Source organism: Adiantum capillus-veneris, chromosome 13 (genome assembly GCF_014529385.1).
Source record: "Adiantum capillus-veneris isolate H3 chromosome 13, ASM1452938v2, whole genome shotgun sequence".
NCBI classification, from domain to species: domain Eukaryota; kingdom Viridiplantae; phylum Streptophyta; class Polypodiopsida; order Polypodiales; family Pteridaceae; genus Adiantum; species Adiantum capillus-veneris.
In genome coordinates this window covers 78,346,005-78,363,777 of record NC_140943.1, presented here as the reverse complement: position 1 = coordinate 78,363,777, position 17,773 = coordinate 78,346,005, and the positions used below count along the sequence as shown (strand labels likewise).

The 17,773-nt window shown below is 42.5% G+C and overlaps 1 pseudogene; it reads right to left on the bottom strand.

Moving 5' to 3' along the window:
* Positions 1-14,081: 14,081 nt before the first annotated feature.
* LOC147444302 (tubulin beta-2 chain pseudogene) lies at positions 14,082-17,049 on the bottom strand (annotated as a pseudogene).
* Between the last annotated feature and the right edge of the window lie 724 nt (positions 17,050-17,773).

The window sequence follows — 17,773 nt, the reverse complement described above, 5'->3', positions numbered from 1 at the left end:
TAGAATGCCTCCTCGAGCGCCTTAAATAAAAAGCCCATTTTTGGGAGGTTTTTGACATTTTTTGCCTCTTCGGATGTCAGAATGAGACAAGTAGACATTCGTTTTTAGGATATTTTGGCGTTCCGAATACATTGGTGGTGTCAAAATCCTCAAAATCTATCACTATTTTACAGTTTGTGACTTTTCAACTTTCAGTGATGACGTAAGTTGCATTGAATGCGCCGCACCTGCCTCCTGAAAAAGACGCTCGCATTAAATAAAAAAGTGATCGTTTTCAAGGACGATTGGGAATATAAATCTACTTTTTAGAGTGTCTAGTTATTCTTTTGGACGTACTCACAAGGTGCAAGTGCATTTTAAAAAAAGTTTCTAGAGAGAGAAATACAATTTCTTAAAAGGCCCTCCAAATGACCTCCGAAATTTTCTAATGGCTACGTATCCCAGCACATGCTGAACCATCATCCATTACCTTTGTTTCCATTTGAACACCCACAATGTAGGGTTGTCCAAGGATGAGATGATATGAAGATGTATCTTGTACAAAGAAGTTTTGGTCAATCCTTACATCACTTATTGTCACCTTCACACCTCGACATGTTGCATAAAATTCACCGGATGAATTGTTTGCCGCTTTCACCATCCAACCATGATTTGTGTCCATCGGCAATTCGCACTTGTTGTAGAGACTCTTTGACATTATGTTTATTTCTGAATGAACCATGGTCAACCAAGGCAACAAATGGCTCTTCAAGATCACCTACTTTGACCAAAGTTTCTGTAGTAGCCCTTTCCCAGTGAATTCGTGAATAGTAGCTCCTAGGAATAGCTTCAACTTCTTCATCATCATTTGAGAAATGCACTTGCTTTCCCTTCAACCTGTGGACGAGAAACTTCAGCAATGGTTTGTCTCTTTCTCCTGATGATGTCAATGATCTCCTCATGGAATTCACGCTTTGCAATGCCAAGAACTTCTCCCAGAGTAAGCTCAATCTTGCTATTCAAGATCCTTTCCTCCAAGACTTTCTTTAAATCTGTAGCAACCTCAATATCAGATTGTAGTTTATAAGTTGGGCCTTTTGTCTTACCTTTTGTTGGCTCGTTCTTCTTTCTTGTTGTAGACTCCTCCATGAGTACTTCAGGTGGAGATGCTCCTTTTGTTGAGGGTGTTTGAGAAGGCATTGAGTCTCTTCTTCCCCCACTTCTAGAAGCTCTTTTTGATGGTCCTTCATCAACATTCTCACGTCTGCGCTTCTCTTCTACAATTGCCTCATTTTGTTGGCATTTTGTAATGTAGGCATGCACTGACCAGGAGTCCACTGGATCATTCCATCCTATTTCTAGACGTATGCAATCACCTGCTTCATGTAGAATCTCTTTTGTAAGCTTTCCCTTTTTAGCTAATTGCATGACATTTGGCCAAATTTGACCATGCTGGTCACTCACCTCTTCATCACAAAAATATTCAATTTTTACTCCATAAGTAGCTGCCTCAACTGAAGAGGTGGCATACTTAGTTGCCATATCTTCAACTAAGGTTTGCATTCCCCCCTTCCCAAAGTTAGTTCTCAAGGGTAGACCTATCTCTCTTAAGTGGATTTTACCATCTTTAAAAAAGACAACATCTTTTGACAAAGCATCACTAAAATCATCACAATCCCTTCTTACATGGTCTGTACTATCACACCAAATACATCTGTTAACAAATCCTTCTTTGGGCTGTTGTCTTTGCCTAGGAAGTGGCCCTGATGGTTGACCTTTTTCTTCAAGCTTTGCAAGCTTCACCTTCAAGTCACGCATTCCCTTTCACAAGCTCATCTAGCATGGACTCATCAAACTTAAGAGCGATAAAAGTAGACTTTACCATTTTGTTAGAAAATGAGGTGGAAGGACTTGTAGTGTTTACTACCATTTTGTCCCTTCTTCTTTTTCGTTTGGCAAGCAGTGAGACAACACCTTCAACCTCATTCCAGTCGGTCTTTAGTCCTTGCTCAGCATCTTTATCTTCAAGAAGAAGCTCCAAATTTTCTTGAAACTCTTTACCTACAGCTTGTAAGAAAAGATCTGTCTTCTCTGCATCTAGTGTGTCCCTTTCTGTACTTGTGAGTTGTGCATAGCGCTGCTCAAATTCCCTTAGTAGCTCTGTTATTGATAGTCCTTGCTTTGGCTTGACTACCCATTCTAAGATTTTCCTTTTGGTCACTCTCTCAAAGTCCTCCATGAAATATTCCTCCTTTAAAGCTACTTTGAGTTCTTCCCAATTTCTCCCATGCCCATCTTTAATTGCCCTAACATGCTCCCTAATTTCTGGAGCAACAACTAGCTCAAAGCTTTGAATCATCTCACCTTCTGACACGCGATGCAGCTCCATCTCCTTCACATACTTGCGTAAGTACTTGGTTACATCTTTGCCATTGAATTAATCCATTCTGTTGACGATCGCTTGTATGGCCTTCGTTGCTGAAATCTCCCTTCTTTCAGTGGCATGTTGTTGCATGAACATTGCAAATGCTTGAAACATTTGCATTGTTGTTTGGTCAAAATGCATACCCTGTTGCTCAACATGATCACCCATGGTTACCCACAAACTCTCACCCTGGCAGTTTCACGTCGGGTTCACCAAAAATATGTCGAGAAATTTGCGGTACATAACCCCACTCTCTATCATCTCTCGGGTTTCCCATCATAAATGGCTTGAACACGAGGCATGGCTACACGGCTACATGACCTTCACCTTTTCTAAAGAAAATTTTCATGGCGCATAACCCAACCCACTACAATCGCTCTTGTTTCCCTAAGAAATGGCTTGAACGATTGAAGCATCTGGATTAGTCATCTCTATGCCCTTACTTTGGCACCCCTCGCATGCGCACATGATGTGATTCTTCTTTAATATTTTTTGCAATGAGGTACAACACCCCAACCCTAGCGCCAGTTGGGTCCCAAGGTTAAATGGACTATGAAGAACTCTAAGATTGTAGAAGAAACCAATGCATCTGTTGTTGCTAAGTCTTCAGAACACACTCCCTTCCTCTCTTATTAAGTTATCACGTGTCTCCTTCAATGCTTGAGTAATGATGTGTAGTCCAAATCTTGTTGCTAGCCCAACACATCTGTTGTTGCTAAACCTTGAGACCACACTCCCCTCCTCTCTTATTAAGTTATCACTTGTCTCCTTCAATGCTTGAGTAATGATGTGTAGCCCAAATCTTGTTGATGGCCCATACTAAGTCTCCTTCAACTTACCTTTTCCAATCCCCCAACCTATCCCATATCAGAAATTAATGAACTCCGTCAAATTGCCTTTGCAACATTGTTGTAGAACCAGCTCCGTCGAATTGCCTTTGCAACATTGTTGTAGAACCAACTCCGTCAAATTGCCTTTGCAACCATGTTGTAGAACCTACTCCTCTTGTGGAACCTTGTCTCAAAACCCAACCTTTTCCCTTGCTTACGCCACAAAGCTACTCAACCCAATACATTGAGATCTGGCTCTACATCATTCACTTAACCCTTTATTTTCCTCCATATAACCAAAGTCAAGATCGAGATACCTAAGCTCCTCCAGAACCTTGCAAAACTTGGTGATGATTTGAATGTCTCTCTCTCTCTCTCTCTCTCTCTCTCTCTCTCATGAGGGCATGCCATACCTGAGCCAATTTAGTAATATGGAAACCATCCTAAAGTCAAAATCTTTCGCAAGATTCCACATCTTTAGGATCCCATTACTGTTGGATTTTCTATCCTTAATTTTTAAACTCCCTATTGCAATTAATTTTCATCATCAAACCTTTATCATGCAGATCAATCCAAAAACAACCCTTGATATAACCCCCTTCCAATTACACTCAGCCTCTGAGGTCTAAATCATGTCTAGAATTTTTTATAGCATAGTTCTCAAGCACCCCAACGCCCATAATTTTCATCAATCAAACCTTTCTCACGCAGATCAATCCAAAACAACCCTTCATATAACCCCCTTCCAATTACACTAAGCCTCTGAGGTCCAAATCATGCCTATATTTTTTTTAGCATAGTTCTCAAGCACCGCAACCCCCATATTTTCAATCTTGTTGAACCTTGGTTTTATTAAGTCATTAACCTATGGACCTAGATTTCTTCCCCCTACAATGGCCCCATTATTTAAACCCAAAATTCTTCCTTCAATTTTTGAAAGAGCCTCCCTTTGCAATAAATTTTTTTGGTAGCACTCACCCTCTTGACCTTGAAAAACTACAAACTTTCACTTTCACTTTCAATTTATGGTACCTCACTCTTGAAAGTGTGTATTAGTCACTATCTTTACCCTGAAAACTACAAACTTCCACTTGCAATTTATGAATTTAAGAAACCCATCATATCAGTTTCTTGAAACCAACCCTCAATAACTAAAGTCCTTACACATTTATCCGTGCTCTAGCTACCCATGGTGAACTCCAAAGACAACCCCCCCATCTCCCTTTTCTATATAAACCCAGTAAGAGATTGTATTTTTTACCTTGATTATGTAAGATGGATTTTTGGGATAGAGGAAGGGGAACTATGCCACTTGGCATGTGTTGATTTGAGAATCCGTACAAAAGAACTAGTAAAGCTAAAAAAAATTTTGGAGCGCAAAGCCAAGCAAATTAAGAGGCCGCCCTCCTCGTACAGAATTCTTCTCTGTCGACCAGGCAAAATAAGAGGTCGCCCTCCTCGTACGCAATTCTTCTCTGTCACCTTTGACGGTGCCATTGTCTGTAGCAATAGACATGCACAACAAAGTGAGTCAACGGGCTTCGTGTGCCAGATGTACGTATACAGGACAAGCTTTGTTTTTTTGATGTGCGTATATAGGATAAGCTTGGATGTGATCGGCCTAGCAAAGCTCTGGACTGATTGATCAAGAATGCAAGGCAAGCTCCGATAGAGGGACTGATTGATCAAGACTGCAAGGCCATTCATGAAGCCCCAATAGAGGGAGTGCTTGTCAAGGACGAGATTGCCAAATTAATAAACCTGTGTAGCGTTTTGTGAAGGTAAAAATGAGGAACAGAGCCTGCTGGCTAGAGCTGCTGGGAGCGGAGCCCGTGCAACGTCACAAGCCAAAGGCTAGAGAAAGAGCAAGAAGTAAATCAATAAAGGAGAAGACTATCACCCTAATGCATGGTTCTTACTATAAGCAATACATCAGGAGGATTGCCTCCATATATTTTGTTGCTACTTAGCAACTAGCACCACTATTCACTGATCTGCCAAATATTCATCTGCTTTCTAGTGGTACTTTTGACAGCTATTTGATGGGTGTATCGCCCCTCTCACCTTTCCTCCATGCTTGTGCACTCGACCTGCTCCTCCTACCCCTCACACCATTCCAAATCTTTCATGCCGTTCTATATTCCAACAGACACAGCTATTGCATCATTCATGATTCCAGGGATGGGGGATCCTTGCCAATACTCTTGTGTTCACACCGCCTACAGCAACAACAATAATATGCAGCACCCAACTCATACACCTGGGACACCCTTCATTCCATTTGTAGTAGTCCTGCCTTTTTCTCGATGCAAGGTCATGTGTAGCCCATGTCCCCTCTCATGAGGATGATGGGTCAAACACATGCCTATGGAATGTTCCTACAACATGAGCAAAGAGATCAGCTTGAGCCCTTTTACTTGGATACATCGAATTTTGCTTTGATGGCGGGATATGCCCAATAGTGGCAAGGCCAGGAAGATCTGGGCTGTTTTCAGCCGATGCAATGAGAGGGAAGCTCTCAAAATGTATTCACCTGCGCTTGTATCTTGAAGACATGTGGTGTTATGCAAGATGTTGATATTGGCAAAATACAATGATATTGTTAGTTAGGGACTGCTGGAAAAAAACCGGCAGATTGTGTAACATCGATTTCGCAAGGTTAGCTATGCCAGGTGGCCACAGATGATTGGACTCTGCAAATATAGGCGAGAGAGGATCGCAAAACTCAAAGAGAGCGATGGTGTAAAAAAAAAATTGATTGAAAAGAAGCGGCTGCATATATGTATGTAGCCGAAGAGAGAGAGAGAGAGAGAGAGAGAGAGAGAGAGAGCTGCAGCCCCTTCCGTCATCACCATTGGAAACGGTGTCTCTTGGAATGCACTGATTGCGGGATACCACAACGGGAGCAGGGACAAAAGCTCTAGGCTATTTTCAGCAGATGCAAAGTAATGGCCTTGTCGAGATGAAATCACCTACGCGTGCATCTTGAAGGCATGCAAGCCTAGGTAGCTATGGGTTGTTTTCAATAGATGCAAAGAGAGCAAATGCAATCACCTACAAGTGCAACTTGAAGGCATCTGGCATCATGCAAGATGTTGGTATTGACAAAAGAGAAGCTTCCTGTCCGGAACGTCTTCTCTTGGAGTGCATTGATTGCGGGATATGCATAACAAGAGCAGGGCCATAAATCTTACCAAGGCAGCAAGATACATTTGCGATAGTGGGTTACTTGAAAATAACACATACTTAGCCAACACGTTAGTTAGTATGTATATCAAGCGTCGTCTACTTGTCCAAGCGCAACAAGTCTTTGTCAAGCTGTTGTGCTTCGCTGCTCGATATGTATACCAAATGTGGTGCACTTCAAAAGCAGCATGAAGAGCTTACTGTTTAAAACGACATCTCTTGGAATGGACTAATTGCGGGATACACACAACAGGAACAGGGACAAAAAGCTCTAGGCTGTTTTCAGCAGATGCAAAGTGATGGCCTTTGTCTAGATGAAATCACCTATGCATGCATCTTGAAGGCATGTTGTTATTCAGGGGCTATGGACAGAAAATTTCATGCTTGACATTGCCCTGCCTACCGAATGTGGTGCACTTGAAAAAGCATAGAAAGTGCTTGAGGAGCTTCCTATTCGGGACGTCGTCTCTTGGAGTGCATTGATTGCGGGATATGCACAATGGGAGCAGGGCCAGAAATCTTACCAAGGCAGCAGGATACATGTGCGATAGTGGGCTACTTGAAAATAACACATACCTAGCCAACACCTTAGTCAGTATGTATGTCAAGCATCGTCTATTTGTCCGAGTGCAACAAGTCCTTGAGGAGCTGTGTGCTTGGCATTGCTCGATATGTATGCCAAATGTGGTGCACTTCAAAAGCAGCTCGAGGAGCTTACCGTTTCAAATGACTTCTCTTGGAATGCACTGATTGCGGGATACCGACATCAAGAGCAGGGAAAAATAGATCTAGGTGTGCATCTTGAAAGCATGCAGAACCGGGTAGCCCCGGGGGATTCACTATTAGTAATGGGGGGATGTCACCTGCGTGCATCAAGATTAGAGAAACCCCCCTATGTACGGTATCTTACTTGCTAACCTACCCCCCTACATACGGACAAGATACGGACGTTCTCGCAATGAGCCATCCCCACTCATACGGATTTCGTACGGAATGTAATGACCCATTATTTTATGTATACTAGTAACATAACAATTTTAGAAGCACATGGTTCTGCAAAAATACATGTTGAAGTGCAAATGGACAGAAGTGTACATTGTAGTGTGTTTTCACTTGCAATAGATGTTAAGAGAACCCATGAAAAGCAACAAATATAATGAATACTAAACTACAATAAACCAATCATTTCAATGTAATTTGTCAAAAAACAAATAGCATTTGCCTTGTAAATTGATACAAATCTCAATCTCAAAACATATGATACCAGCCACCTACTTAGTAGGCTTCCCACATGGGATTTATGGCACACATCTGAAATGGATTGTTCTCTAAATAACAAATAATGCATACTCTTAAACAACCATGAAAAACTTCACTCATCAAATCAAAACACATTACAAAACAACCCATTAAAAGATTAATCTTTTTGAACAAAAACAATTATATATGATATGAATGCACGTCTATGCTTAAGCAAAATATAACTTTTAAAAACGCACCATCTGTATTTAATTTTGAGTTTGTACATAAAATATAAATCTTAAAAATTTTGGGAGAGTCTCCTTTGTACGGAAACCTCTTTTTCAAAAAAAATCAATATACCCTTTTCTTGGGCTCCCACATGGGATTTTCATCACATAATTTCTTTTTCCAAACAAACCGCCCACCTCATCTTGGGCTCCCACTTGGGATTTAAGGATTATCTTACACATTAAAATCAAACACATTTTCAATAGATTCAAAGTAATCTAACTTCAAAGTGGTGGTATGACACATAGACCCAAGGTATGCTCGACGTGTCTTGGCAAGAAACTATAGCTCAAGATAAAACACTCGGTCAAGCCATATTACCATGTGGGAAATTGAGACTATAGAATTTGTAACTGAAGGAGTACGAGCGGAAGTGCGACGCGAGAGAGAGTGCGAGAAGAAGAGCACGACGATATGGTGAACTCGCTCTACTGTAATGTGTAGAGCATAGTGAGTTCTTATTAGGTTTTTACAAAAGAATATGTGTACATACCTGGCGGCCCGCCCACTTACCTGGGCGACCACATTGGAATTTATACCCCAACAACCTCCCACTTAAAGTCCAATGTGGTACTTTAAGTGTGAGAGAAGCTACTATACAAGCTAATATACAAGAGATGTAGAGAAGTGATGTACTACCCTACACCTAACTGCTTGCGAAAATACGCAAAGCTCTCTGAGGGAAGTCCTTTTGTAAGTAGTTCAGCAAGATTTTCTGTGGTGTGAACTTTGACAAGCTGAAGTTGCTTATCCTCGAGCATTTCCCTGATGAAATGATACTTCACATCTACATGCTTTGTCTTTGAGTGATAAACTGGATTGCGAGCCAATTGTATAGCACTTTGACTATCACAATATAACACAGACATCTCTTCTTTGATTCCCAAATCTGTTACTAGTCGATTAAGCCAAATTGATTCTTTGCATGCCTCTGATGCTGCAACATATTCAGCCTCTGTAGTAGACTGAGTAACACAATCTTGTAATCTAGAACGCCATGATACTGCTCCACCAGCCAATGTAAAGACATACCCTGACGTAGACCTTCGGTTGTCTAAGTCACCTGCATAATCTGAGTCTGTAAAACCCTTTACACTTAGCTCCTGACTCCCATAGCATATACGCATACTCTTTGTAGCTTTCAGGTATCTCAATATTCTTTTCACTGCCTCCCAATGTTTCTTGCCTAGGTTTGACATGTATCCACTTACTACTCCCACTGCAAATGCAATGTCTGGGCGAGTAGCAATCATTGCATACATCAAACTACCCACTGCAGACGCATATGGAATCTTATCCATTTCAGCCTTTTCTTCCTCAGACACAGGACAATCTTGTTTGCTAAGTTTCACATATGGTGGCAATGGAACACTCAATGCCTTTCCCTTCTCCATATTGAAACGTTGCAAAACCTTGTCAATATACTCTGTTTGAGATAACCAAATCAACTTCTTTGATCTGTCTCTCTCAATGCGCATACCAAGTATATGACTTGCCTCACCCATGTCTTTCATGTCAAACGATTTTGCCATCTTTGACTTCAAAGCTGAAATCTCTTCCAAGTGCTTGCCAGCAATCAACATGTCATCCACATACAAAATAAGGATCGGTCAACTACCATCCTTAGCCTTCTTTGTATATAGACAGTGATCGAACTCACTACGTTTGTAGCCTTGAGAAAGCATAAACTTGTGGAATTTATGGTACCATGCCCTCGGTGATTGTTTTAAGCCATAAAGACTCTTTAACAACTGGCATACCCAATCTTCCTTGCCTTTCTCAACAAACCCTTCTGGCTGTTGCATGTAAATTTCCACATCTAAATCACCATGCAAGAACACTGTCTTGACATCCATTTGGTGCAACACCAAATCTAATATGGCAACCAATGCAAGAAAGCATCTCAATGTAGTCATCTTGACCACCGGAGAGAAGACTTCATCAAAATCAATGCCTTGTTCTTGCTTATAGCCCTTGGCAACAAGCCTTGCTTTGTACTTTGGTTGACTATCATGAGCGGTGATCTTATACCTGTAAACCCATTTACAAGGTAGAGCCTTTTTGCCCTGTGGTAATTTAACTAGCTTCCATGTCTTTTTTTTATACAAAGCTGTCATCTCTGACTGCATGGCCAATTGCCAATTCTCGGAGTCCTTCATTTGCAATGCTTCCTTGTAACATGAAGGCTCATTGCAACCAGTCAACATGACATAGTTCATAGATGGAACAAACCTATCAGGAGGTCGCGTGACACGTCCAGATCTACGCACAATAGGTGGCTCAGGCTCAGCCACAACCTGTGGTTCCACTCTATCCTGTCCTTGCTCCTCTTGAGCCCTGACATTTTGTCTTGCACGTGCAGGTCCATCTTCTTGGAAGACAACTCTTCTAATCTCCTCAACCCTCTCTGGTTTAGAATGATATTTGGATTCATTAAAGTGAACATCATTGCTGCGGACAACCTTTCTGGATTCGGGATCCCAAAGTCAGTACCCCATCTCACCAGAATTACCATAGCCTAGAAAGATGCACTTTCTACTCTTTGGCTCAAGTTTGTTCCTAAATTCCTTTGGAACGTGAGTATATGCCTCACAACCAAAGACTCTGAGATGCTTGTATGAGGGCATTTTGCCTGACCATACCATCTCTGGCACTGAATCCTTCTGCAAAACCTTGCTAGGAGATCTATTTACAAGATGAACAGCTATTGATACAGCTTCAGCCCAAAACCCATTTGGCAGCTGTGCATTAGACAACATACTTCTGACCTTGTCTTGTATGGTCCTATTCATCCTCTCAGCAACACCATTTTGAGGAGGATTGTAAGGAGCACTAAGTTCACGTTTTATACCTTTTGACTCACAAAAGTCCTGAAAGGCCTTTGAAACATACTCGCCACCATTGTCAGTGCGTAAGCATTTAAGCTTCTTGCCACTCTGATTCTCCACAAGTGTCACAAACGTTTTGAAAACACTAACCGCTTCATCCTTGTGCTTGAGAAAGTAAACCCATACTTTCCTCGAGTAATCATCTATAAATTTCATAAAGTAAGAAGCTCCCCCTAGAGATAGGTTAGGCATAGGTCCACACAAATCACTATGAACAAGTGCCAACTGTGTATCTCTTCTACTGCTTCTATGCTTATGTGGCTGCTGTGTTTGCTTACCATACAGACAATGTTCACAGAATTCAAAATCATTAAATGAAAAGCCAGGCAAATAACCAGAACGAGACAATTTCCATTCCCTTCTTGGACATATGTCCTAACCGGCTATGCCACAAAGAAACGTTCGGCTGCTCGGTTACATTGATTACATTTTTAGAGACATTTGATACATAAATCATGTAAAGTCCTCCAGACTTTAATCCATGTGCTACTGTCATAGAACCCTTGGATATCTTCCACATGTTCTGTCCAAAAGTGGTGACGTAGCCAGCATCATCAAGTAAACCTGTGCTGATCAAGCTCTTTGTAATTGCGGGAACATGTCTCACATTCTTCAGCGTGAAAGAAGAGCCATTCTGAAACTTCAATTGAACATCTCCAACACCTAAGATCTCACATGTCTGCCCATTGCCTAGCCGAACATGATCTTTAGTGGTCACATAAGAGGTAAACCACTCCTTGTTTGGAGACACATGAAGTGATGCTCCTGAGTCTATAATCCAGTCACTCAGTGCATTTCCATCAGATGTTGTAAGAAGAGCTGAGTCCATCGTATTCTTCAAGAAGTAGATGTCTCCTGACACTAGACTGTCATCCTCTACAACAGTGTTTGTCACATTTATTTCTTGAATCTTCACTGAGGACTTGTTCTTCTCACCATGGTCTTCAGCTTTCTCTTTGCCTTTTTCTGCTTTCCATTCTCTGCAGTCTCTTTTCATGTGACCCTTCTTGCCACAATGGTAGCATTCTATGTCACTCTTGCCTTTAGCACTGCGGGACTTGCTACGAGACTGATTCCTCTTTCCACCTTTATACTTTTCTTTGGTCCTTCCCCCGACAACTAAGGCTGTTCCTTTGCCTTTGTCCATTGTCTTTCTATTGGTTTCTTCAGTAAGCAGACTTCCTTCTACACCTGCTATGTTCAAACCATCTGGAGGTGCAGAATTACTCAAAGCTGTGCGAAAAGTGTCCCAACTTTCCGGCAATGTGATCAACAGGAACATAGCTCTAACAGGTTCATCAAACTTGACACCTTGAGCTAACAACTGACTATAGATTGTGTTGAATTCATTCAGATGATTGGACATAGGTGTCCCTTCTTTCATCTTCAAGTCAACAAGCTTCTTAAGCCAGTATACCTGTGAAGCTGCACTCTGCTTCTCATAAAGATCACTCAACTTTTAACCATGCTTGATAAGCCGACATCTCGTCTGCTACATTGAAGTAAACGCTTTCTGCCAAAGTCAGCATAATGGTAGAAAGTGTCAATTCATCCATTTCGCTCCATTCATCTTCGTCCATATCTTCTGGTTTTATCCCCTTGAGCTTTATAGGTTTTATCTGCTTCTTTTGTACCAACACGTGCCAAATCTGCTTCTTCCACAATGGGAAATTGGTTCCATCCAGCTTCTTGATATTGTAAAGAGTAGTGTCGTGTGATCCAGCCATAGCTACGCTTCACAGTGGTTTACTTTCCTGGGAAAAATTCGACAAAGTTTCCCCTGTAAACTGACCTCTGAACCAATATCAACCTGTCAAATGAACCAAAAAATCTTCAGATTCTGCATAAATTTCGACAGAATCTCCTTTGTAAAATGGCTCTGGTGTGCTCAAAAACACTCTCTCTGACACTGTAAGCTGCGGGTAAACCTGTCCTGCACCTGTACTGTCTCTCACTGTCCTGTAAGCATAGACTGTGACAATGCCTCAACGGCAGTAAAGCAAAGATGCAATCCCAACTGTCTAACTCACAGTCAATACATCCTAGCTGTCTATCTAAGGGTGCTCGAGAGATCGCTCCAAGACCTGTATCACCGAAAGGATCTCAACATTCGAGAATCCCCCAGCTCAATAAAACCTCACTCGACCCTCAACAAAGGCTGCAGTAAATCTGACAGTACATAAACTTCCCACAAAGTCATACATCCACAAATTTCCCACTGTATATTGTAACCGCTGCGGCGGTTGTTTGCTGCGTGACTCACAGCCAGCAAACCCTCAACAGACATACATCATCTCTGACAATACATCCCATGTGGAAGTACCTACAATGTCAAGATGAAATCTGGAATATCAAGCAGCAAACACAAGCTACCTGATGAACCAGTGCATGTCGCCTACAGTCTGTGTGTAGATGCGCCCGTGTTGTATGTGACACGCCTCCAAGAACTGTGAGCCGTCCTTCGATGTGTAGACAGCCACAAATCAACACTCTGAGAGTGTCGATATCCTCAGTACCTACAGTCGTAGGCCGAAAACCCCAAATTTGCAGAGTCGGATCTGCACCCGTCGAGACCACGTAGTCGAAAATGGCCTGCGCAGACCTTTGTCGAAGCCGAACGGTGGCCGAGATGACCTCCGAATGAAATTCTGAGAACACCGAGCCCTTTGGGTTATCCCACAGGATTTGGGGCCGTGTCTTCACCTGTCGAATCTCACTCCAATCTGAGCAGGTGACTCTGGCTACCTGCAAGTGCTGCCCCGAGCCTCGATCTGAGCTCTAATACCAGTTGAAGGAGTACGAGCGGAAGTGCGACGCAAGAGAGAGTACGAGAAGAAGAGCACGACGATATGGTGAACTCGCTCTACTGTAATGTGTAGAGCATAGTGAGTTCTTATTAGGTTTTTACAAAAGAATATGTGTACATACTTGACGGCCCGCCCACTTACTTGGGCGACCACATTGGGCTTTATACCCCAGCAGTAACTGCATGTAAAAGAAACTAACGATCTTAAAATCTTTAACGCTTTTTATCGTAAAAAGAGACAACTACACATTTGGTAAGAATGGATAGCTCAAGAGACCCGGTCAAGCCATATGGATAGCTAGAAGAACTGAAGGTAAAAATCGAAGGTCAAGATGGCACACCGGATCAAGCCATATGACCATGTGACAAATTGAAACTATATTTGTAATTATATACAAAAGAAATACATTGTGTATGTGTGACACATAGACCCAAGATATGCTACACGTGTCTATATTTGTAATTATATACAAAATAAAAACATTGTGTATGTGTGACACATAGACCCAAGGTATGTTAGACGTGTCTTGACAAGAAACTATAGCGCAAGATAACACACCTGGTCAAGCCATATGACCATGTGGGAAATTGAGACTATAGAATTTGTAACTACATGTAAAAGAAACTAACGATCTTAAAATCTTTAACACTATGATGTCACACATCCAGTTTGAGATTAAGTACATTCTTTATTGAATTAATAAAACATTACCACCCAAAATTGTGAGTATCACTAACTGGCAAAATCTAAGCTAGATTTCGAGCTTGCCTTGAAAAAATTTGACAAAATGTGACAAGATTTAGTGTAACTACTGATAGATGCTTCAAACTATGATCTAAAAGCCGATTTAGTGCATCAAACAAGCAACGAGAGGCTCAGGGAGTCAACAGCATTGGCGGCTGCAGTGGAAGAAGTCGAGACTCGGACGCCAGCTCCAGCAGGTCGGGACGTCAAGACTAAGCGTCATTGATCAACAGGTCAGGACACGGACGCCATAGCTAAAGCCTAAGGGCATTGAGCAGGCGAAAACGATTCACGACTAAAGTGAACTGAGAACTCACCCTGCGTTTGGCAATCGCTTCACTTACAAGGTGTTGACCTCCCATCGTGAGCGTCAGCACAAACTCCTCCTCGCATCGTCATCATCCTTGCCGAAGAAGTCTGAAAAGAGGAAGCTTAATAAGATGAGGCCCAAGGAAGCCGTTGAGAACGCAAACTTGCTGTGGGAATGTCACGTGACACATCCAACCCTATGTGTTCGTGGACAAGCTACAACACGACAAGGGTTTAGTCAGTCCAGTCAGTCTAGATTTAAAAGTGATTTGACACTTTTTGTGAGTCTATTCGTAGACCGTGCATGCCCAGTCACTTAGTGTAGATGCATATCCTCTGGTTGCCCACAGCATGATCATAAGCATTCCCATCAGAATCCATTAGAATCAGTTAGGGAAATTTTCCAGTGATTTTAGCCTATTTTCCCTATTTTTGACATTTTTCACTTATTAATTTAAGTGACTTCCCAAAAAAAGTAGGTAGGGCAATTTAGGTAAGAAAATATATAAGCAAACCAAAGCTAGCACTCTTGGGTAGATGAGCAAGGAGCACAACAGGCCTTTGGCAGCAGGTACTCCCTCTCTCTCAACAAGAACTCCTCAAGCACCCCATCAGCCCTAGTGTTTTTTATCATCGCCAACCCCCCATCTAGCTTGGTGTTTTCAGCCATTGCTTGACCTCGGTAGCCTTTGCATCTAGCATTTCCTGTCGCCAACAAAACCACCAAATCAGCAGCAGGTCCCTTAGCATTTTTAGCCCTAGTGACAACAGTCAAAACAGCGTTTTTGCAGCAGTGAACACAACGTTTTTGCAACAAGAAAAACAACGTTTTTCAAGCCCTAACATCCCTGCAGATAGTCAGCGTTTTTCAGCCTGAAAACAGCACACCAAATCAGCGTTTTCAGCCCTCAAAAAACAGCAGGCAAATCAGCGTTTTCAACAGCCCGAATCAGCCCCAGATTTTCAGCAGATAGCGTTTGTGGACCGCAGTTAGAAGGTTGCAAATTTCAGCCTTAGGTCGTCGTCATCGTCATCGACACAGTTCCAAGTTGCATCATCATTGTACCACTTTGTGCAATCAATAGTAGACCACTCTCGTCGACGAGAGGGGGCCTTCGGAGGAGGGTTTTACAATGTCTCTGGTGTCGTATCTCTCTTCTCTCTCTATCTCTCAGTCTCATACACTTGCAAGCACAATGTCTATTCACTTTGTTTGTGATCATAGCATTCTCTCATTAAGAACAGAAGGCAACAAAAGGAACCTTGAGCACAGTTCGGAGCACTCATCTTGAGCAAAGCGCAAACATTCATTCCGTTGCACCTAATAGGGAAGCAGAGCACAAAACTACAAAACAACTACAAAACAAAGGCCTCAAAGCAAGTAGTCACAGATTTAACTGATCAGTAGAGAAAAGCTAGCTTTTTTATGAGATGTAGCTATAGCAGAAAGAAAAAGACCGATGTTCCAGGTATACAAGACACCATCAACCAGTTCGGTAGGATTAATGACACAATGCTGAAGACACTGCCACTACAGAAGCTTGCATCATAGTGTATGGACAAACATCTGAAGCATAGAAACAGTATGCAATTTACAGATCAACATTAATTGAAGAAAGATTTTGTGGCAAAGCCTTGCTAACTTGAAACAAATTTGGAATCCAGCACAGGCTAGGAATGGTGAGCGTAGATCTAAAGCCAATGTCTACCAAGTGAGGGGGGATACTAGGAAGCTAGAGAAGTTAGAATAGCAACGGTGAAAATTTCACTTTAAGAATCTGACAACCTTCACTGAGGATAGATCTGAACATTGTTTTCAAACAAGACGATTGCACAGGCTAACTACATTGTCAAATATAAGCAAAACTGACAACAAAATCATTATACCAGACATAAATGGAAATGTAACATCGGAGAAATGGCAAAGAAGGCATGACGAAACAGCATTTCATAGAATAAGATAGAATAAAGAACGATAGAATGAGATCTTGAAGGCGCTCACCTTGAAGGCAGTCGCAGTTTTCAGCCTCTTTGCGGAAAAGGTCAAGGACAGAATCAATGAGCTCCGCGCCTTCGGTGTAGTGATCCTTGGCCCAGTTGTTGCCAGCTCCGAACTCGCCAAAGACGAAGTTATCAGGGCGGAAGATCTGCCCATAGGGGCCTGTTCGAACATTGTCCATAGTACCTGGCTCCAGATCCATGAGCACGGTGCGAGGCACATAGCACCTGCAACTTGCCTCGTTGTAGTACACATTCACTCTCTCCAGCTGCACGTTAGCGTCGCCGCTGTATGACCCCGTGGGATCAATGCCGTGCTCTATGCATACCACCTCCCAAAACTTGGCGTCCATTTGGTTGCCTTTTGCACATGTTTGTGCATTCACAACTTCTATGACGAGGAGGTATCCACCTCATAAACTTAGTCCAAGCAATCAGCCAACTGAAGTCGCTCGGTTGCAATCCCCACACTGTAGAGCGACTCTTCGTCCCACTGCCTTGTTGGTCGCTATACGAATATTGTTCATCTGCTGCCCAGTGTCTAGTAATTCCATCTTAGCCAGCACCGGCTAATGATTAGGAACATGTGCATAATCACTCACCAATCAAAGCAACTCGAATGAAACGCAGGCTGGTGCTCATCGGAGCCCGCCCTCTCGCAATGTGCTGCGTGTATCACATTCGCCATCTCTTCCTTCCATGCCTTCTTGAGCGCCACCACAGCTGGTTTGCATCGCCCTGTCGTAGTGAGCTGGTCTCTACTACCCTGGCTAATCTCATGTGCACTCATGTTGCGCTCCCACTCGGTGGACATCTCGCTTTGTCGAGGGGGAACCCATCGGCCATCCATAGCCTGTCCCAACATGCTGTTCCACTCATGCCGACATATCTCACCACATGTCTTAGTTGTTCACTGGCCCCCCGACTCAGCCCGATATACCATGATTGTTGTACATCCCCGACCATTTGATCATGTTCCTAGCTGCCTGGTATGGTATCGAGTACACTTTACCCGCCTCGCATCCTCTTGTAATCTGCCTCGTCGAGGGGGAATCCAACGGCCATCTGAGGCCTACA